General features: G+C 34.1%; 1 protein-coding gene and 1 pseudogene across 8 annotated transcripts in view; both read left to right on the top strand.

Annotated features, from left to right (window-relative positions):
• Positions 1 to 22,719, top strand: part of LOC145247311 (sodium-driven chloride bicarbonate exchanger-like) — a 492,947-nt gene that overhangs the window by 1,515 nt on the left and 468,713 nt on the right. Inside the window, exon 1 of one of the 8 annotated variants that reach the window (XM_080108943.1) lies at positions 5,016 to 5,147. The exons of 6 other annotated variants lie outside the window; for them this stretch is intronic. The gene's annotated coding sequence lies outside the window, so the exon portion shown is untranslated. Of the gene's footprint in view, positions 1 to 5,015; positions 5,322 to 22,719 lie in introns of those variants that run through there. One more of the 8 variants, XM_080108941.1, reaches the window with a different exon arrangement.
• On the top strand, positions 4,053 to 4,224 carry LOC145247649 (U2 spliceosomal RNA; annotated as a pseudogene).

Below are 22,719 nucleotides of genomic sequence, written 5' to 3' on the forward strand. Positions count from 1 at the left end.
ATTCATTCCCGTTGCGTCTGCTCTGGATATTTTATTTTCATTTTTAATTCATTTTTCAAATTATTTCACAAATCCTAATTCCATGTTCACATCTATTTTTAGTTAGTCAATATTTGCCTAATAAATATTATTTATATACCAATTCTGTGTCCTTTTGAAACGTAATTCGAAATCGTCAATGCGTTCAAATTAACAGTGCACCGTCATTGTTATTCGGACCGTCTTACCTTAGCGAGTCTAATATTATTATTTTTTTTTTTTTCATCCATTTCAAAGAACAAACATAACCACTAATTTTTTTAAATTTTTTATTTCATAACAAATATTAAAAATAGTCATAGTACTAAAATTTAAAAAATAATGACCATTATTGTTGGTAAACACTAAAAAACAAACAAAACAGTGCTGATTTCTTTGTTTAATATTTATTAATTTCTTCACCATTCACAAATTAGGAAATTATTTTTCGATTTTACTATTTTGAGGTAGTGAAGACTTGGTTTTCTTGTCGAACAACATTATCCTTAATAAGTATAGTTAAAACTAGCTGTTCCTTACCGGCATTGTCTGGGATTTAAAAAAATATATTTTCGTTTTTGCTATATTTATATATTTGAAATTATTTTGTTTTCAATGGAATTTTTAGTTAAATTTAATTATTACGGCATTGTTTGTTTATCAGTAATTAAACAAAATTATAGTGTTAACTAATTAAGGTAATGTCTAATATTATATCTATTCGTTTTTATGTAGAATACGGACCGTGCTATCTTTTATATAAGCCTTTCAAGTTAAATTCAAATTTTATGGTATCTGTTTTGTTTAATACATAGGTGAAAGTACAGTATAGTTACGAAATACCCTCCACTCTCCATGTTAAGAATGGGTTTCTAAATAGTTCTTTCAGCACGATCCGTATTCTGCACAAGTATTCAATTATTGGACGCAAATGGCTTCCAAAGCTTTCAATTTTTAATGCATGAAAATTTGGTTAAAAAAAAAATACTTTTTATTTGACAAATTAATTGCGTCCACATTTCTTTCAAACTTTGAAGGGTCATGAATTAATTTTGACTTTAAAAAAAATGGAAATGCATTCTAATGGATTGAAGTTTGTAATCAAAGTATTTCTTGTAAATAGCATTTTAAAAATGTTTTATTTTACGCTATTGCCGTTTCAAAACATTCAAATTATTAAACATTCGATGTGTGGCGAAGTTACATCAACGCGAGAAAAATAGACACTTGAGAATTGGTCACATAATTGCATTGCTGTAGAGATAAAATTTAACCTTGCTTTTATTAATTTAAAAAAATTTCAATGTTTTTAGGCCAATTAATTGTCCTGTTAGTCAATTAATTTGAATTACTGATCAGTTATTTTTCTCTACAGACAAACCTAGCTTAATATTTGCGAATTGTTGTAATTCGCGTTTTTAATATAAGTCTTATAAATCGGTCTTCCATACGGATTATAAGACTTGATCTTTCCCATAAACTTACCATTTTATTTAAACTGTATTTTTGCGAATAATCTGGTTTGTCTTTAAAATTAAATAATAAACAATCTGTAATTTTTAAAACTCAAAACTAATCTACGATATTTGTGCTTTTTAATATTTTTTCTGGTTCAAAGCACCTGTAAAACCAACTAAGTTATGATTACGTCGTTTTGTTCTGTGTTTTCGGTTTTAAATTATTGATAATAATGAAAAAAATAAATGTTTAAAACAAATGCCCTTTTCTGTCGGTTTTGTTTTGTTTTTCAAGAAACTCCATTCTCATCTTCGGCTTTCACTATTTCTTTGATTGGAAGAATTTTTACCTTTTTTTTTTTTTTTTTTTCACGCCTACGTAATTTCAATGTTTTTATTATGTGTGTATGTATATATAACACCGTCTTAGCAAAACAACTATATTCTTATTTTATCACATGTTTGTCTTTTCTTTTTGTTTTTATTTACTTTCGATTTCTTCTGAGATCGAATCTCTAAAAAAAAATAAACAAAAACAAACTGCTAACGCTAAATCGGTTATCTCAAATCTGTGCAATTTCGCTTGATATTTTATTACCTGTAAAATAAAAGTTTAAAGGAAAGAAAAAAAAATGATACCTGAACGAAAATATTTAACTACAAACATATTAGTACTTTTTAAAAAGAAACGGAACATATTTTTCGATTACTTTCGACGTCATAAATTTTAAACAAAGGGAAAATAATTAAAAAGAAAAAAAAAAAGGGAAATTATTTATTTTGAAAATCATTAGTTTAAAAAAAATAATTTCCTAAACTTGCTGGGTATATATCAAAAGTAAATGACACGTTTTAATCGCGTTATTGCATCAGTGCTAGTGCTCTTCAGCGTGGCTAGATATATAATTGTTTTCTTTTTTTTTTTTAACCGGTTACAAAATAAGTACTCTATTTACAACCTCCCCACAAAGACAAAACAATGTCAGTTTTTGATATGGGTGAAAAGCTAGCTCCTTAAAAAAACAAACAAACAAAAAAAAAAACTCTGGATTGAGATAAAAATTTGAACTGCCTTAGTCTACGAGGATTCTCCATGACTGATTGGAGATAGAGAAGATGGCTAACCTATTTTTTTTCTTCTTTTTATAATATTGACTTAATTTACCGGCGTTACCTGGGTGGAGGTTATAGACTGATTCAAAATATAATCCCCACTTACGTGCCTCCCCACGAGGACAGTTAGACACAAGGTTGGTTTTGGCGAAAATCCAACTCCTCCATAAAAGATGTACTTTGGGTGGAAACAAAAATTAAAATTGCCCCAGTCTAGAAGGATTTATTTTTGACGAATCGGCATGAGCACAGCAGTACAGCACAGATATTATTACATTTTTCTCAAAGCCAAAACCATAATGTAGCCATGTTTACATTTGTTACATTTGCACTTATGTAGAATACGGGCCGTGTATTTTTTTTTTTTTTTAGAAAGGATATTAAACTTCAATTAAATTTTTGACAGTACCTTTTGTTTATTAAATTATTAGATGAAAGTACAGAATAGTTACCCCCCCCCCCATTTTGAGAATGGAGCTCTAAATAATGTTATTTCAGCGCGGACCGTATTTTACACAAGTGCCGATATTTTTAAAGTTCATGTTTTCTTTTGTTTTATCAACAAACTCTAGACTACGAGTAAATAAAAACAATTTCTTATGTATTTATCAGTTACGTATAGGCGAGAAACACATGCACACTGGATTTTGTTTATTCATACTCTTTAAAACATTATACCGATTATAATTGTAGATAAATTAAGATAATTCCTAACTTGAAAAAAAAAAAAAAAATGAAATGTCTTGCGACTAATATACAATGTCGGATGTAACCTTTACCATATTTGTTTCCGAGTGATTCTCCTTGAAGAAATTGCACCAAAAATGATTCATAATGTTGTGTTGTGCTTTCTTTTCATTAAAAGAAACTAAGAATTTTTATGCAATTTCACATTCATATGCCAATATAAAAAAAAGTTGATCTACTTAAGAGAAAAAGTATTTTCGATTTCGTTAACCTTCAATTGGTCGCTTTCACTTTTTCAAAACAAACGCGAAAAAAATCGACCCACTGGGCCATTCACTGAGCTCGGGTTAGATTCTTTGAATCCGAAAAAAAAATAGTTTGCAAAACCTGTTAAACATTGAATAAATAAAATGATGTTGGACCTTAATGAGAATCACCATCCTCCCCACCCCCAAGAACTGCTTTCGGAATAAACACGTCTAACCTTCCCATGTTAAGAACGGCTTTCGTTTTTTTTTCTTTTTGTCAGTGATTGAACACTGGACATGGGAGGGTGGTTGGTTCTCGCTCAGGTCCGCCAAAATGATCTCTCTCTCTCGTTAAATTGTATTACTTAGTAATTTTACAAGTAGTAAGAATTAGAATTACTAGTTGTAAAATTTCATTTTTGTTTAATGGACTATTTTATGGAGAAAACAAACCGTGCTGAAATAACGTTATTTAGAAACACATTCGTAACGGGGGTGGGGAAATAAAAAAACTATTCTGTACTTTCACCTACATTCTTGGCCTTTTGGTCAAGATCAAAGTGTAGTATCTGTGCTGCAGTGCTGCAGTGCAGCACTGCAGCACTTCCATTTCTTGTTCTCTTTCGGTAGAGGAGAAATCCTTCACGACTGAGACAATTTTTTATTTTTGTATCTTTTCTCCACGTTAAAAAACGACCCTGGTGTCTAACTCTGTCCCCGTGGGGAGGCATAGTAAATAGGTACATTAAACAAAAATGCTGTAAAAATTGAAATGAAATCCTGTCTAAAAAAATAACACTGGTTCTATTCTGCATAAGTACCAACTAACTATTCTAATCTTGTGTTTTATATTTAGTTTTATTTACGTTTGTCTATTAATAAGCAGTAAATGAAATGACGGAACAAGAGTGATATACGCGGTATAAAATAAGAACGCATAAGTCAAATAGCATATAGTGAGAGTTATAGACAGTAACTTAGTAAAAGATGGGTCACTGGGTATGTTAATTGCAAATTACGACTAATTAGAGTAATTAAAAATAGTTGTTTTCATTCAATCCTACAAAATATTTTAACATACAGGAAAACAAATCTTAAGGAAACCAACTTTGATTGACTCAGATTTATAGATAATTATTTCTTCGATATTTGTGCAGTTTACGGACCGTGCTGACTGCTGAAATAACGTTATTATTTAGAAACACCTTCCTAACATAGGTGAAGGAGGGGGTTTACTTTCACCTAATAATTTGATAAACAAACAATACCGTAAAAATTTAATTTAAAAAAAAAAAAAAAAAATAGCACCGCATTTATTCTGTATAAGTATCTCTTATTCTAATGGAGTTTTAGTATATGTCGGTCTGAAGTCGAAACTCTATTTTTATCAAATTGTATTCTTCCATGCTCAAATCGGTTTGATATATTTTCTCTTTCAGTGCTCAGTTCATGGGAGGGGGGGGGGTCTAATATAATTAAATAATTTACTTCCGATAATAAAATCCCTGGAGAAGCAGCCACCGTGTTAAAATTGGTGGTCGCAGACTTCGTTGAATTGGTCGGCAGAGATTGTTATTCTGCGCCGCAGCATAAAGACAACTTCGGTCGACCTTCGTCAATTTGGGTAAAATCGGATTCTTCCTTGCTCTTCTATTTTTCCTCTTCTTTTTTCCAATTCTCCCCAAAAGATTCCGCTCTTTGATTAGAGAAAAATTAATCCAAGGTATATTTATCAAAGTTATGTTGACACGAAATACACGGACAGATATACCAAAAGTGGCCATAACAATTTTATAAGGTAATTTTCATAGAATTATTCCTGTTTTTTTTTTTTTTTTTTTTTTTTTCTGTTTTTTTCGAATGTCCAGAGAATGATTTCTAACTGTAATCTAAACGCAAAAACACCCGATTGGAGACTGGCCTCATAAAAAAACAATATTTTCTTTGCGATTTAAACAAACAAACAAACTGGTCCAGCTGATTCTTTTTTTTTTTCGTGACCGTATGAAAAACTGGTACTTCTACAGTTTACGAACCGTGCTGAAATAATAACATTATTATTTAGAACCCAAGATGAGGAGGGAGATTTGTCAACTATTCTGTACGTTCACCTAACGATTTAATAAACAAAAGTAAAATTATGCAGTTTACGGATACTGCTGTTGTTATTATTTAGAACTCCTTTAACATGGGGAGGGGAGACTTGTTAACCGAAATTTCAACTAACAATTTAATAAAAACAAACAAAAAAAATACTATAAAAAGCAAATTTAACTTTGAAATCCCATCTAAAAAAATTAAAAACAATAGCACGATCCGTAAACTGCAGAAGTACTGACAATCAAGTGATTTTGAAGCTTCTAAACTGTCAATTCGAAAGTTGGTTTTGGTTATAATTAAATTTTATCGGCTAAAGTCAAATATTATAGTTCATTATTTCGTTCCTAAACCAAACAGAAACATTTTTTTTTGTGCTTCTACACTTTATTGCCGAAATTGGAGACGCCATTTTATTTCACGCACCTGCTTTCCAAATTTAGGGGAGAACATTATATTAAACTATGGCCGAAGCATGAAATAAATAACAAAAAATTAAACTTCCGGAAAGAACTATGAAAACAAGTAAAAGTGAAAGAGAACATATATCCGTACTTGTTTAATTGGAAATGTTTCGATTTAATTAATGAGAACGAGAAAGTTTTCATGGAACATTTTTTTTTTTATTATTAAAAACAGAAAATGAAATGACATATAATGGTTTAAACTGGGCGAGCGCCATTTGAAAACAAAACCAAAACATTTATTGTATAAAAATTTATCAAAATATAATTGGAAAAACATTTATTGAAAAGTTTGCGTAAAAAACAATTTTAATAAAACAATTTTGTAATGAAAGCAACATTTATAAAAGTTTTTTTTTCTCGAACAAATAATTTTAAACATTTTTTTTTAATTAAAGTAACTTTGAAAAGTCAACAACAAATTAACTTAAATGATTGTTTTTTTTTTTTTCTTTTCTTTTTTTTTTTTGTTTTAACTGCAATCGTTCTCCAGTTTAATTTTTTATTTATTTCATGCTTCGGCCATAGATTTGGAGAGCAGGTGCGTGAAATAAAATGGCGTTTCCAATTTCGGCAATAAAGTGTAGAAGCACCATTTTTTTCGACTGCGTCTTTATATTATTAAACAATAAGTTTGCACCCCCCCCCTTTTTTTACCGGCATCGGATCTTTTAAGTGTATTTTCCTTTTTAACTTTACTACTTACTTGCAAGCCATGGATTGAATGAATATTTTTTACTTGTCTCATATTCCGAAAGACATTTTTATTTAATTTTGACTTTACTTTCTTTTTCTAATTCATAATTTTCGGACCATTTTTAATTAATTAATCTATTTTTAAATTGCTATCTCAGTTATCTAAATTAGAGTGAAGTAAGTTTCGACTAGGCTTTGGCATGATACCCAAACAATAAGGCATTAAAAACAGCAAAATATCTGTGCCCAAATCTAAACGTAGATTCCATGAACAACGCTTCTTTCTTAGAACTGCAGTAACTGCACCCATGTAGGACTCTTCCGTTTGCCTGCTATCCAGCTGACTACAATTTGGTCGTCTTCAAGTCCAACGTAAACAAATTCTTGATAAGCCATCCCCTTAAGAAATCCAATTTACCACTACTAACGATTATTGTCCCATTAACTTCTGTACACTCCTTAACCCTTATCCTCGAGTGGCCTCCAGGCTTTGATAAGTCGTGACTCCACTGACTCCTATGTTAAAAAAAGGGACACGTTATAACAAGTGAAACGCCGAAATGGGAACTAGATTGGAAAATATACTCGCCATCTTTAGAAACAAGCCGAGAAAGAGGATAGCATAAGAGGCAGTGCCTCTTAGAGGCACTCCTACAGGGGAACGCAGACGTGGCTGCTCAGGCATTTTTTGTTCGACCAGAGTTCTCTTCTAGGGCGCTGGCTTTTTCAAATCTTAGTTTATTGATCTTCTGTCATTTGTTCTCGCCGTGGGAGGGAAATTCAAGTTCATAACCATGTCCTTTAACTGGGAAATTATGAACGTGAGTTATCGTTCTTTCTTTGACTCTTTCTCAACTTGTTTATAAAGTTGGCGACTATATTTTTTTCTAACTTCTTTTTCATTTCGGCATTTCACGTTTTTTAATTTGTGTGTGTGTGTGTGTGTGTGTGTGTGTGTGTGTGTGTGTGTGTGTGTGTGTGTTTTTTCTCATATATTAACAAACAAGAATACATAGCAATCTTTATGATACACACGTGCTTGTGACGGAACGAAAAGAATCATTCAAAAAGTCACGCAAAATTATTTTTATAAAGAAAATTTTTTTTTTTATTTAATGAATTAAAGCAATTAATAGAAATCGAAGGCATTACAAGGCTGATCTCGCGAGTTTGGATTGTTATGTGTCTGTTTCTTTAATATGGCAACGCGCAACAGTCCCTCTTTGCTTACTCTTAAAATTTACTTAGCCAAATTTATGTGATTTTTGGAATATATCACATGTACGTACCATCTTACAGATTTTAAAAATATTTTTTTATTTCGTTTTTTTTTTGTTTGTTTTTTTAATATAAGAATGCTGGACGTTATTTCATGAACAAGTTATTTGGGGATATTGTCAATCTTATTTAATAATTTATGTGACTAAAATAGGAAATCACCATGTTCTATTGTATAGTATTATTAGTGCTAATATTTTTGTATTTGTATATCTGCTTATTTAATTAATGGATGCTTAATATTTGATAAACACTAGATTCTGAACTTAAGACTTTAATGCATTTATATCGAGTGAAACGTGTAGTGTAAGATGACCTTAAGGTCACGGCTATACTTGCAGAACATGAAAGGAAAGCTCAATGTCTCGTTTAAGAATTTTCCTTGGGGTAACTTGGCCAGATATTCGAAGAAATGTGGATAGCAGAAGAAAGAGGCTTAATGTCAATAGATTCATCTACTTTCGAAAATAAATTAACGTGGTTTTGGACACGTATCCCGGTCAGATTCCAGCTATGTGAAGAAATCAAGATTTCATTTCAAGAAAGCTGAATAAAACGGCCACCAAATACATGAGCCGACCAGATAAGGGTTGAAACTGGCATGCCGCTCCCGACAGCCGGAAGACTGGCCCAAGATTGTGATAAGGGACGGAATTTTGTTTTCAAGTATGTGACGAACCTCTCTGGCGTATGCAACTATATAAAATTAAGACCCTATTCATTAAACATGAAGGTTTCGGCACTTATGCAACTTAATATTCGCCAAACAAATTTAGAAAGCCATTCTTAACATGGGAAGGAAGAGTTTTTTTGTTAACTCTTCTTTACGCAGACGGAACTCTCTTAAAATGAAAACAATTAATTTGCTTGAGGATGCCAAACTGCACTAGTGACAACGTGTCCATGTTGTTACTACTGTGGTCTTACAACGGCATCTCTTGTAATAAAAATTATATGCATTGGTATCATACTATTTGGTTTGTTCCTTTTTTTTTTTTTTTTTTTCCTGTAATATTTTACTCTTTGCCTCCAAACTGTCAACGGAAAAAAAAAAAAAAAAAAAAGCTTATTTTGTGTTATTGCACCAGCAACACACTGGAAATACACAAACCGGTAATACATAATGTTGTATTAGCCCTGGGCGAATTACATGTAATTTGAAATTCACACGCGATCTCCAGTTCCTATTTACTTGCCTCCCCGCGAGGGCAGAGCTAGACATAAGGTAGGTTTTTAATGTGGGGAAAATCCAGCTCTCCCAAAAGGGGCACTCTGGATAGGAACAAAAATAAAAATTGCCTCAATAGAAAAAGTGAAGTGTAATATCGGAACACTATGCTCCTATCCTCAGTTATGGGAAGATGATAGACAACGCCTAGTATTCCCAAGAAGTAACCCATCTCGTACTGGCCAGGCTCCATGTCGCTTAACTTCGGTGATCTAACAAGATTATGTCGTACATATTTTTAAGTGTGGTTCATTTTACCATATAAATTTAACGTAAAATGATCACCCATTTCCCGACCAGAAAGCGTTATGGACTATTTATTTATTATTTATTTATTTTGTAATTTCAAAATGATCACTATTTTAGGAATACAAAAAAAATTGGTTACTTGTTCTACCATATGATTTATAGTCAAGAAGTTGATCAGTTTACGTTAAATTTATATTGTAAAGTGGGCAGTTCCAGGCTGTTGATGTGTAATCACGAAAAAAAATTTTTTTTCTTATTTATGGGGACGAAAGTTAAAATTGTACCCTTCATTTTCTATGCATTAGAAACGCATAATTAACATAATACTTGACTTTTAGCAGATAAAATTTCATTCTAGCCACGCATTACTTTTGAATTGACGGTTCAAAAGCTTAAGAATCAATTTCTGAATTCGCCCGGTCACGTAAAAATCGTCACGATAATTATTTTTATCTCTATTAATGTGGTCAAATTGTCCGGCAATGGTGTTCAGCTTTTCTTAGCCATTCAAAAAGTGATTTTTTGGAATGCTTTTAAATTAGAAAGGTCAAATACTGGTGTACTCTCAATAGAATGTGGTATTATGGTGATTGCCAACGTGAAATGATGAAGGGATAAAAGTACAGTGCTTGAACGAATGGATAAAAACAAGTTTAGTTAAGAGTGAGATATACAGAAACTAACACTCATTTTTTATGGCCTTCTGCCTAATATATATATATATATATATATATATATATATATATATACTATTATTTCAGTTTGGAGGTGTATGTTGAGCAAAAACAAAACAAAAAAAAACGGTCAATTTTTTAAAAATTTGACCTCCTATTATGACCCCTTAACATTTATTGTTTTGGACTCGAATCAAGTTAAGTTAGATCCATGTCCAAGGAATCTACATCTAAAATTTCAAGTGTTTAGACCCAAAATTGTTAGAGGAGTTTGGTAGAGTTCTCAAAGGTCAAATCGTTGAACTTTGACACCTTAACAGCCAAATTTCTGGCCCAAAACGGATTACAAAGATTTTCCCAAATCTCAGTACCCTGTATATCAAATTTCGAGTCTGTAGACTTAAAATTGACAGTTATTGAGTGGGAAAATGTACACACACACACACACACACACACACAGACACGTTCATTTATATATGTATAAACATACATAATAGTTTTCGAAATTCCAAAGATCAAGTTTTCTCAGTTGGTAATTTATTGCTTTTCAAAAAGTAACCATTACATTATTGTTTCGTTCATGATTAACAAGTTGGGAAAATTATGTCTTTGCTGAATTTTTAGTTATTTACTCATCAGATGTTCAACTTTAAAAACATGGATAAAACACCATTTTGAACAACTTGCATGGTTCGTACAATCGACACTGCTATTTTTTTATGGTTACGAAAATTACAATCTTACTATATTTATCTTAACTAATTTCAATTATTTTCGTATCTTTGTGAATTCTTTTTGTTATAACATTGTCACCCTAGAAAAGACTACATGATTCCATTTCCATTTGATGAAAACCGGTTTATTTTTATTTTTATTTTTTTTGTTGCAGACCATCTACTAGTTGGCCAGTTCTGTACAAATCCCAAGAGCGATAGGAGCCTACTATCATGTCTGAAAGTGACACAATGTTTGAGTAAGATCGGAGATGTGTCGCTGTGCAACTCATGCTCTCTACCGATCCAACTTATTACAACAGTACCATTGCCAGCACCCTCAAAATGCAAATCTGGATGGTCCAACGCTTGAGGGCACAGCTCAATGAAGTTTCCAGCCACAATTATGGTCTTTGGTGTAGTTTCAAGTGAGGGCCACATCATGCCACCTCACATTTTCGATCTCTTTTTAAAAGTCAACACCAAAGTGTATTTGGATATGATGAAGAGTGTGGTGCTCCTCTGCTGCAATCAGGTGGTCGCTGATAGACCCTGGGTGTGGCAGCAGGACTTGGCGCCGACCCACAAGTCTAAAGGGACCCAGGCTTGGCTTCAGACAAAGTGCTATGACATTGTACCCTTCCCTCACCGGCCCTCTGTCCTCCCCCGACTTGAACCCGCTGGACTATTTTGTTTGGTCATACATTGAGAACATCACTAACATGACCTCTCACAATACCAAAGCCAGCCTGATCACCACCATCTGCCAAGCTCCTGCCGGCGCTTGTGGAAAAGGCATGTTCCCAGTTCCAGACCTGTATGGAGGTGGTGATTGAAGCTGTAAGGCAGCTCTACTATATGATCAAATTACCTGAATTGATTTTTTTTCTTTTTTTTTTTTTTTTTTTTTAATAAAAGTTTTAAAATAAAGCTGTAGTGTTGTTTTCTTTAGGGGCGACAAATTTATTGTTCCATTCCTACTTTTATTTTAAAGTTTGTTTATTTTGGTTTTTAGAACCAATTATAATATATATAAATTGGTTGTTGTTCAGAATTCCCCCATATTAATAAATAAATAAAATAAAAATTTGTTATGATGTACATATCAGTAATACAACGAAAGTATCATATTCCAAAAATTATGTAAATTGATCAAGTAATTTAATTTTTGTTCCCTTATTAAGCCATGGTCATAAAAATCGTGGGTAATGGACAGAGGCTACCTAGCTAATTAGGGAATGCATAAAACTTAGAAACCTCATGATAGACAATACAGAGCTCCAAAAATGTGACGGTGATACATGTTCATTCACACAATCATGAGGCAATATGGTCAGGACTGCAGAACACAATGCTAAAGGAGATCGCCTGTACATTTTTGAACGAACATTGGTGTGATTATGTAGCGGGTCTAATGTGAATGTATATGGTCGCAGGTTAGGTCTGTTCAGCCACAGCACAGGACGATAATTAAGTATTGTGGTAGTGCAAGAACCATGAAATAATCTGTAGGCAACACAAGCAACTGTCATATTCCGGTGAGTAAACAGCAGATCTAATCCAAGCAGATCATATATTCCAGAGGGAACAGAGTTGCAGCAGGGAATATGTAGTATATATTTGAAGACACAACATTGTAGATGCTCAAAAGAATCAGAACACCTTACTAACTCTGGCGAACACTAGGGACTCATATTCCAAGCCTAGTCAGCAAATGCCGTTTATGAGGAATGTAGTAGCACAAGATATGCAACCCATAAAGCTCCTTATTAACCCTGTTGGATACATAAGACAAGTGGTCGTCAAACCTAAGATTGCTAGATATTATTACTCGCACATAATGACATTTTGAAAATAGCAAAAACGTGCTTTGAAACCAAATCCCATGCATAGCCACAGGAGAAGCATCTAGAGGACAATAGCGCAACTATTTTTGCTAGGTTAAACAGCATACCCCAGACTCTTAACCACTTGAATGCAAAAAAAATAGTGATTGCAGCTATATCAACACTATGTAGGGGTTTGGGTGTAACACAGAAATTTGTGTCATTGGCACAGGAGCTTTAGAACAGTCAAGTCGTTGCAGTTAAAATGAGATGTTGCACTGTTCATTAGTGTCAGCAGGTCATTGACAAAGAGTAAAAACTACGTTGGCGCGATAACACTCCCCTGCCACACTCCAGCTTGAGACAGGAAGCTCATCCGATAAACAGTCATGGACCAAATTTCCCTGCAGGCGATCAGACAGATAGTTACAGATCCAAGAAAAGAACCTGCTTCCGATGCCAAATCAGGGTAGTTTCTGCTACAGGGCTGAGTGAGGAACGGTTCCAAATGTGTTGGTAAGATCCAATGCCGAAATTGTGCACTTCTTGACCTCGCCTTCTGAGGCCAAGTGCTGATAAAGATAGGTGGCTTGTTCTGCGACAGAGTGCGATTTTAGAAAAACAGATTGAGACAAATGGATGAGCTTATTATGTATAAGATGTGAAGTAAGATGCTCGTTCACAATGTGTTCCATGACCTTGCCAAGACAAGAGGTCAGAGAAATTGGATAATGGCTGGATAACTTTGATGAGTCCCCACAGTGAAGATCTTCCACAGAAGAGACATGCGACCAGATACAAACGACATGTTAAACAGATGATACTGGGACTTTGATAATGAGCAAGCACATTAATTGTGCAAATCAAATTTTACAAGTAAGAGAGGAGGGACTGTCTTACGTCGCCATTTTGAAGAAACAAAACAAGATTTTTCAACAATAATTCAAACTAGCAAGGACACCCTTATAATGCCTGTGATTTTCCATCAATCACTTTACATCATTTAAAAATGCTTTTTTGTTATAAAAATAAACTGCTTGGTCAATTTACATGATTTTTGGAATATGATCTTTTCGTTCTGCCAGATACATGCATCATACATATTTTGGTGTATTTTTATTATTTTTTTTTTTAATTTATTTATTCTTTAATATAAGGAGATTTCTGGAGAATTACCAAATAAGTAGATGTATTATCTGCTGTCAGGGTAGTGAAGTTGGAGATTTTGGAAGAAGCTAGAATCTCTCTCCACTGGGAGTTGGAACCTGATTTTTTTTGTTTGTTTTTTGTTTTTGTTTTTTGTTATATATTCTCCAAAGAATTAAGACAGTTTGAATATTGGAAGATATAAAAAGGAATAGGAGTCGGATGTTTTTGGAAATCTAGGAATCAAATTCAGACCTTATAACTTTACGATTCCGCAAACCACATGTCTGTTTCCGTTTCTCACACATTGGTCTGGCTTGCCGAGGGACCAAACCGTGAACCAGACTGATAGTTTTGTTTAATCATAATCCTCCCTGTCATTACCTCCTCTTCATTTGGGAGAGGGAGATTGGTTGGTCGCCTGGAACATCTTCACCAGGGAATGCTGACGAATAAATTGTGCATCCATTCAGAGTGCTCCCTTTTTGATGGAGCTGACTGTTTCCCCCCCCCCCCCCACGCACACACGTTTGACCTTGCTACAGTGTGAAATAAATAGCCAAGAAAAATTAGCATTGTTCAACTGAGCCAAAAATTCTGTTATTGTTTGTTCAAATTCCTTCCTGCTTTCTTTTTTTTCCCCCTTCATTTGTCATTCATTGATGCCGTTACGACAATGTCACTTATTTAAAACTAGCAGACTTATCCGATCTTGTACGGGGACATGGTAAACAATATAAAAGCGTTAAAAAATCTTTCGGTGTTTGTCCAGAATTCCTTCTATATAAAAAAAAAAAATGAAAGATAAAGAAAAGTCTGTACGATCAAATTACATGCGTTTTGGAATATGATATTTTCGTTTCGTTTTGCCACGGATAAAAAAAGGGGTGAAAGTAGAACTTTATTCGAATATCTATGCATCTCGTATAGAGATCAAGTGTTAGACCCTAGGAAGGGACCTTTGATGAATTTCGACTGAAGTAAATTGAAACATAAATATTTTGAAATAAAAAAAAATTAAAGAAAAAAAAAAACGCATGCAAAAAGTATCGGATAAGACGACGATGAAGGTCGATAGAAATTTAAATTTTCATGCGTTTGGTAGAAGTTGTTTGCTGTATATTGCCCCCTTAACAGTTTTTTTTTTTTTCCAGATGAAAACCAATCAAAAAGTTTTCCACGTGTCTGAATACCCTTTATACCAAATTTCAAGTCTGTAGCTCAAAAATTCGTTGAATATATAGGTTGAGAATTGTCCTCACACGCAAGCACATTCTCACTTTTATAGATTATTATTTACTGAACCTATAAACTGTTAACTTAGTAGGTTTGTGTGAATAACCGGTAAAATTGACCGAAAGGATCCGATGGCCGCTGGTGAGTCACGTGGTTCGTGTTTATATAAAACCGGAACCATTAAACTGAATGAAACTGAAATCGGAATGAATACAATTTTCGTACACTGCCAGTATTATGGATATGGAATGGTATTTATACAGAATAATACAGACTGTGCCAAAATAATGTCATTATTTAGAAACCATTCATAACATTGAGAGTGAAGGCTATTTTTTAAAAACCAAAAACTATTTTGTATTTTCACCTAACGATTTAAAAACAAAAGATACCGTAAAAATTAAATTTAACTTGAAAATGAATGATAATAAGAGTAATCCAGACTTCCACTGGATGAGTGTAAAAAGGGACCTTGAGGAGGTTTATTGTTACCCAAATTCCAGTGAAGGCCAATGGTCGCTGCCAACAAAAAATCAATGGTAAACAGCTATTGCGATAACACAAACTAATTTGCAAAGGTTATCAAAAGAGGTGGTGAGTATTGGAAATCTAGGAAGGCTAGTTTTCACTCAGACTTCAGGGAACACCAAAAGTTGTTCTCAAAGAGAATTTTTTGATGATGCCCTGTGTGAAAACTCCTAGTGAGTAATAATAATTGGCGTACTAATAAAACTACTTGTGTGTATGCGTTTCTCGTCTATATGTAACTTTACACATTGTCTCTTTAGTAAGCTGGAAAAATTGGGTATAGGCGACATGAATGGTTTTATGTTGTCTTTTAATATTAAGCTAGCCTGGATGCCCGGCGTTGCCCAGATTTTTGGAGGTGTGTGTTGAGCAAAAAAGAAAAAAGTGACTGTAGGCAGGCAGGCTTGAACCCGTACCGCGAAGGAAGAAAAGATCGCGAAAAAAACAAAATACGTGACGTCTTTGTCATTGCGTCCATCGCCAAATCGGAAGTGGCGAAGGTTTCAATTAAGGCTAGTCAATCGAAAAAGTGGATGACTTTCGAAAATATCGGCGAAAAAAGCGACCCCTCCTTGTAGAAAGGTACCCAGTTGAGAGTGAATGAATTAATGTTTTTCACCAATTTTTCGATATTTGTCGTCCGAAGGGTTTAGCTTTGAAACGATACTGATCTCGTGAAAATCCATCGCCTCTGTTTTAGGCAGTCATAAAGACATACGTACATACATTTAAACAAACAAATGAGATTTATATTATAGATGAGGAAGAATTACGAGTTAAAAAAATATTAAAGCGTTTTGTGGTAATTTTGACAATGTTCGAAAAGTGTAATGTATTTATTTCGTTTCAGTTCCATTCAGTTCGCTATTCCAGATATAGCTCTTAAGACATGTCGAAACATAAATAACATACATACTTTATATGAATTGACAGATAATAATAAGGCAAGAGTGATGGACGCTGGGTTCTGTAGGGTTTTTTTTTGTTTCTTTTTTTTAACCAAATTATCAGTTTTCATTTTTCGTATGAGACTTCTAGAAGCAAAATGTAGTATTTGTGTTGATGCAACACTTCACTTTTTTCTGTCATCGGTCAATTAAAGAGAAATCCTTATAAACCGAGGCGTTTTTGTTCTAATCCAGAATGTCCCTTGGGGAAGGGGGGTGGGTGATAGAATGTTACTAGTAACTCCCCATAGATAACTCTCTCTCTCTCTCTTAAAAAAAAAAAAAGTACCTAAGATCTTAAGAACTGTTGAAATATAAATAACGTATATACTTTTATAATATATATATATATATATATATATATATATATGTTCAAGCAAATATTATTAAATGCAACGGAGACGCTTTGCTTTATGATTGTTTTTTTTTTGTTTGTTTTTTTTTAATTTTTCGATTTTCCGTATATTCTTTTTTTGTATCAAAATCAAAAATATTAATAAAAGTTCCATAGTTGTTGCTGTCATGAGCGCTTTCGATTCGTCCACGAATCATCATCAGGTGTTGAAGTAAAAGTCCGAAGGAGCGAAAATGAGAATTAAAATATACAGTAAACGGCGATAAGTTAAAATATATAGAGTCGATGAAAAGTCGATTAAAAATATAGGTCGATTAAAAATTCGAGTATTAAAATCAGCAAGTTCGTGGACACAGTTAACAAAGTTCGTAAAGAGTTATATATATGAAAGGAACTTTGTCTCTGTATGTGCTTGTGGGTTTGTTCCTCATGGACTCAAAAACGACTGGGCCGATTTTTATGAAATTTTACACGAAAGTACTTTGTGACTGGCAGTGTTCTTAGATAAGTTTTGTCTCAGAATGTCTTTGATAAGTATCAATAATCAAATAATCCGATAAAAGAAGGAGCAGGCGATTTTAACCAAAGATAACAACCTTATACAGCTTAACATCACAAGTGCATTTGAGAAGTTTTATTACCACACAAGCCGAAAGGTCGGCATAAAATCAACGATAAGTTCTTTCATATGACAGGGGCATATCTGAAATTAATGTTTCTGTTTAAACCACAACTGCACCATGATACTTGATTTTTTTTTTCATTTTAAACTTAAATTCAAGTCATTATCACCGCACAAGCAGTAAGGCTTGGCATATAAAATCAAAAGTAGGTTTTTTGATGTAACAGAGGTGCATTAGAAATGAATGTTTTTGTCGAGCACAATTGAAGTTTGATACTTGACTTTTGCATTTTAAACTTTAATTCAAGCCATTATAAATAAAAAACATAATTTTACAAAATCAACAGTAGGTTCTCTACAGTGCAATGTAGACTACAATGTATTGTTGACTAAGTCACTGCAGAGAGGTATGTGAAACTTCTTCCCTAACTAGAGCAGGCAATCAATCGATTTGATTGAAAAATGGTCAAGTGTGAAACCTTCATTGATCATCATTCAATTCCGAGCAACGTTGGATCTCCCTGCTAATATATTGACAGTTTTTGTCCTAATCCAAAATGTCCCTTGAGAGGGGGGGGTATGTTGCTATTATCTCCCTTTAGATAACTCTCCAAAAATGGGGATTTCCTAAAAAGAACCCCTTGCCTTTACAAATATTTATATATCTTTAAAAGTGAAATTGTCTCTGTGTGTACATTTCCCGACGAAACTACTGTCAATTTTCGATCTACAGACTCGAGATTTGACATAAGAGGTATTGAGATTTGGGAAAACTTTTTAATCGGTTTTCGGTCAGAAATTTGGTGGTCAAGGGGTCAGATTTCAACGATTTGACCTTTGAAAACTATGAAACTCCTCCGCCAATTTGGAGTCTAAACACTTGAAATTTTAGATGCAGATTACTTGGACATGGATCAAACTTTTTAATTTAATTTGAGCCCAAAACAAATGTTAAAGGGTCAAAATTGAGGTCAAAGTTAAACAAAATTTGACCACTGCGGTCTCTACCAAATTACTCAGCCAAATTTTGGTCTAAACATTTGAAATTTTACATACAGTGTATTCAGACATAAGGCAAGGTTTTTAGTCATTTTTTAGCCGAAAATTTGGTTGCCAAGGGGTCAAAGTTCAAAAGATTTAACCTTTGCAGTCTCTAGCAAACTATTCAGCCAATTTTGGGTCTAAACATTTAAAATTTTACATAAGGGGTATTTAAACATACAGCAAGATTTTTAATCAGTTTTGGGGCGAAAATTTGGTTGCCAAGAGGTCAAAGTTGAAAGAGTTGAGCTTTGCAGACTCTACCAAACTCCTCCGCCAATTTTGGGTCTAAACACTTGAAATTTTAGATGTAGGTTACCTGGACATGAATCGAACTTTCTAATATATATATATGTATATATATATATATATATATATATGCATGCACATTAAAGTTATGAACAGTATATATAAAAACCTAACAGCCAGCCATGGTTCTCTCCAGAATGTGTTGCTGCCATTGCGCACAGAAATCACTTTTTCCACTGCTTCCAACGTAATAGATGTATGGACACTAAAGCCGCTTTCAGGACTGCCAGCAACCATTGTAAGAAACTAATAAAGAACGTAAGAGAGTTGTATGCTCAATCCGTTAAGTCCAAAGTAGCTGAGCAGCGGCTTGGTTCCCACCAGTTTTGACAAATAGCAAACAGAATCCTGAACAGAAGCGTGTGCTCTATCCCAACTATCATCAATGGACCTGAGGTAATCTCGTCAGCATCAGACAAAGCCAAACTCTTTGCCAAGAACTTTGCAGCTAATTCTACCCTTTGCGACCAAGGCCGCCAACCCCCAATATTTCCTCCTGTATCAGAAAACACGCTATTTGATATATGTATATCTGTACGTGATGTTGCCAAGCTAATCAAAAACCTTGATTCCAGTAAAGCAACTGGCCCTGACGGTATTCCAATTATAGTACTCAAAAAACTTCAACCTGAACTAGCGCCCATACTTACAAAACTGTTTAAATGTTGTCTTAAGGAGAATAGTTTCCCATCACCCTGGAAAATTTCATCAGTATGCCCTGTATTTAAGAATTCAGGTGATCGCTCATCCCCCTCTCAGTACAGGCCAATAAGTCTTCTATGCGTCATGAGTAAGTTGCTGGAATCTGTGTTAAATACAGAAGTAATCAACCATCTCAACAAAAATAACCTTCTTAGTGACACTCAATATGGTTTCCGTTCTGCTAGATCTACAGCAGATGTGCTTAGAGTTATATCTCATAGGATTAGCAAATCTCTCGACGGAGGCTTCCTTTCTAGGGCAATTGCTCTTGACATATCTAAGGCCTTTGATAGGGTATGGCATAAAGGTTTACTTCACAAGATCTCTAGCTATGGTATAGCTGGAAATGACTTCTCAATTATTAAATCATTTCTTTCTGATAGGTTCATAAGAGTAGTAGTTGAGGGGCAGAAATCAGAAGCTCACAGTATTAATGCTGGTGTCCCTCAGGGGTCCATCCTGGGCCCAACTCTTTTCCTGATCTACATTAATGATCTTCCAAATCACATCCTTACATCATTTGTAGACATTTTTGCTGATGACACTACCATTTATGGTAGCACATCTAAGACAGTAAACGACCAAGTTCTCTCTGATTCTCTCTCCTCTGATCTTGAGCACGTAGTACAATGGGGAAAGGAGTGGCTGGTTACTTTTAATGCATCTAAAACCAAGCTTCTCTCTTTACATCATCAACATTCTGATCCACATCTGGCATCAATTAAAATGAATGGCTCTCGTCTTTAGGAGGCTTCAAGTTTTGACAAGCTTCTTGGCTTGACCATTACTCCTGATCTTAAATGGAACACGTACATCAAATCTGTTGCCAAGGCCGCTGGAAAAATGGTGGGATCTTTCTATCGATCCAGTAGATATCTCACTGCTGATGCAATTCTCTATCTATATAAGAGCCAGGTACGTCCAAGTATGGAATACTGTTGCCACATCTGGAGAGGAGCTGCTAGAAAGAACTTGTCCTGCCTTGATAGAGTTCAAAATAGACTTCGTAGCCTCGTAGGAGATGTCCTTTTCTCTTCCTTGCAACCTCTATCTCACAGAAGAGATGTTGCGAGTTTGTCTCTGATGTATCGTTACTTTCATGGAAAGTGCTCGACTGAGCTTCAGTCTATGGTCCCCCCTCACCAAACTTTCACAAGAAACACTCGTCTAGCTGAAAACACTATCAATAATTCCCCCCACTCTTTATCTGTGCCTAAACCTAAACGTAGATTCCATGAACAAAGCTTCTTTCTTAGAACTGCACGCCTGTGGAATTGTCTTCCGTTTTCCTGCTTTCCGGCTGACTACAATATGGTTGTGTTCAAGTCTAACGTAAATAAGTTCTTGATGAGCCGTTCCATATAAGTTATCAAATTTACCAAATTTTCATTACTAATGATTACTATATTGTCCAATTTCTACTGTACACTCTTTAACCCTTATCCTTGAGTGGCCTCTTTGCCTTGATGATTCCTGTGTAAAAAAAAAAAAAAAAAAAAAAAAAAAAAAAAGGGCCCGAGCAAAGCCGGGCGTAACTGCTAGTAGTAAAAATAATAAAAAGAGATAGCCGACGGCCGATTTCACTGTATCATGTGCTCTGTATTCTTCCGTGCTAAGCAACAAATAACATTTCAGGGTAGCAACGGTGGGATTTAAAAAAAAATCTACAAAAGATAATACACGAATATATATATATATATATATATATATATATATATACACACACACACACACACACAGAAAGCAAAATAACCAAAAAATTGCTTGCACATTACATGGAGACTACAGAAAACGAATATACAAGTTTTTATTTTGTGTTTTGTAATAAAAAAAAAAAAAAAAAAAACATTAAATTTATTATCATCTGGCAATTAAATATTACAACAATGGCTGGAAATGAACGGATTAATGGAAGCATTCAGGTTTTTTAAGCAGCATTGCAACCTTTATTTTTTGATAAAAAAAACTATCACAGTAGAGAAACAGGTTGACCATGTTAAAGCCATAAAAGGTATTTTTTTAATCATTTGAAAAATGAAGCCAACAGCAATAATACCCCTTTAGGAAGATTCTGCTTCCAGCAGATGCTTTTTGGTCTGGTGATGTCTCAGGATGTGTTTATCCAGAAAATAGACATGATCCTGAATACTCCTGGTACTCTAGGGCTGATTAATGATGTCATAGTTTTGGAGAAAAAACAAAAAAAAAAAAAAACAAAGTGAACACGACAAGCAAAATTTAATGAGGGTTGTACAGAAAGAAGGACTTTGTGAAAAGTGTGCGAACAGTGAGAAGCAGATTCAGTTGTTTTTTTTTTTTTTTACAATCTACGATTAAAATGGTGCAGTATGAGATATTTCAAAACTATGGACATCAAAGAATGGAAAAATGTAAGCTCTGAGCAAAGTGGTCTTTTGGCACAACATTAATAACGTGAGACATCATAGCACAACAATACAACCTATGTCAGTAGTACCAAAAAAGTGATAAGTGCAGAACTCCTGATACGGGATGAGATTCCAGTGAAGCCATAGCAAATAGTGGCCACTGACCTATTTCACATTGAAGGTCTCAACTTTATGCTCATTGCAAACTACTATTACCAAGTTCCTATTTGTGAGATTGTTAAGAGTTCTTCAGTCAGGAAGTGACCAAACTGACAAAGCAAATATTTGGAAAACAATAGATTCTAGAGAAAAAGTGATAAGTAACAATAGTCTCCCCCCCCCCCCGCTTTTCACCAAAATATTTGAGTCCTTAGTTAATCAAGCCCTAGTCCAACACCTAATAGCTGCTAAACTCCTGAACGACAAGCAATATGGATTTAAGCAAGCTCGTTCAACAGCAGATATCTTAGCTGTAGTCTCTGAACGTATATACCGTTCACTGGACAAAACAGGGGAGGGTAGAGCGGTAGCCCTTGATATATCTAAGGCTTTTCACAGGGTGTTGCACAATGGTCTTCTAAGGAAAATTAGATCATATGGTATCACTGGAAGAATACATGTAATTAAATCCTTCTTAAGTAAGAAAAAAATCCAAGTTGTCCTCGACAGTCGTATATCTAAACAATGATATAAATGCG

This window comes from Euprymna scolopes, chromosome 25 (assembly GCF_053919585.1).
Source record: "Euprymna scolopes isolate OS-2025 chromosome 25, ASM5391958v1, whole genome shotgun sequence".
In the NCBI taxonomy this organism is placed as follows: domain Eukaryota; kingdom Metazoa; phylum Mollusca; class Cephalopoda; order Sepiida; family Sepiolidae; genus Euprymna; species Euprymna scolopes.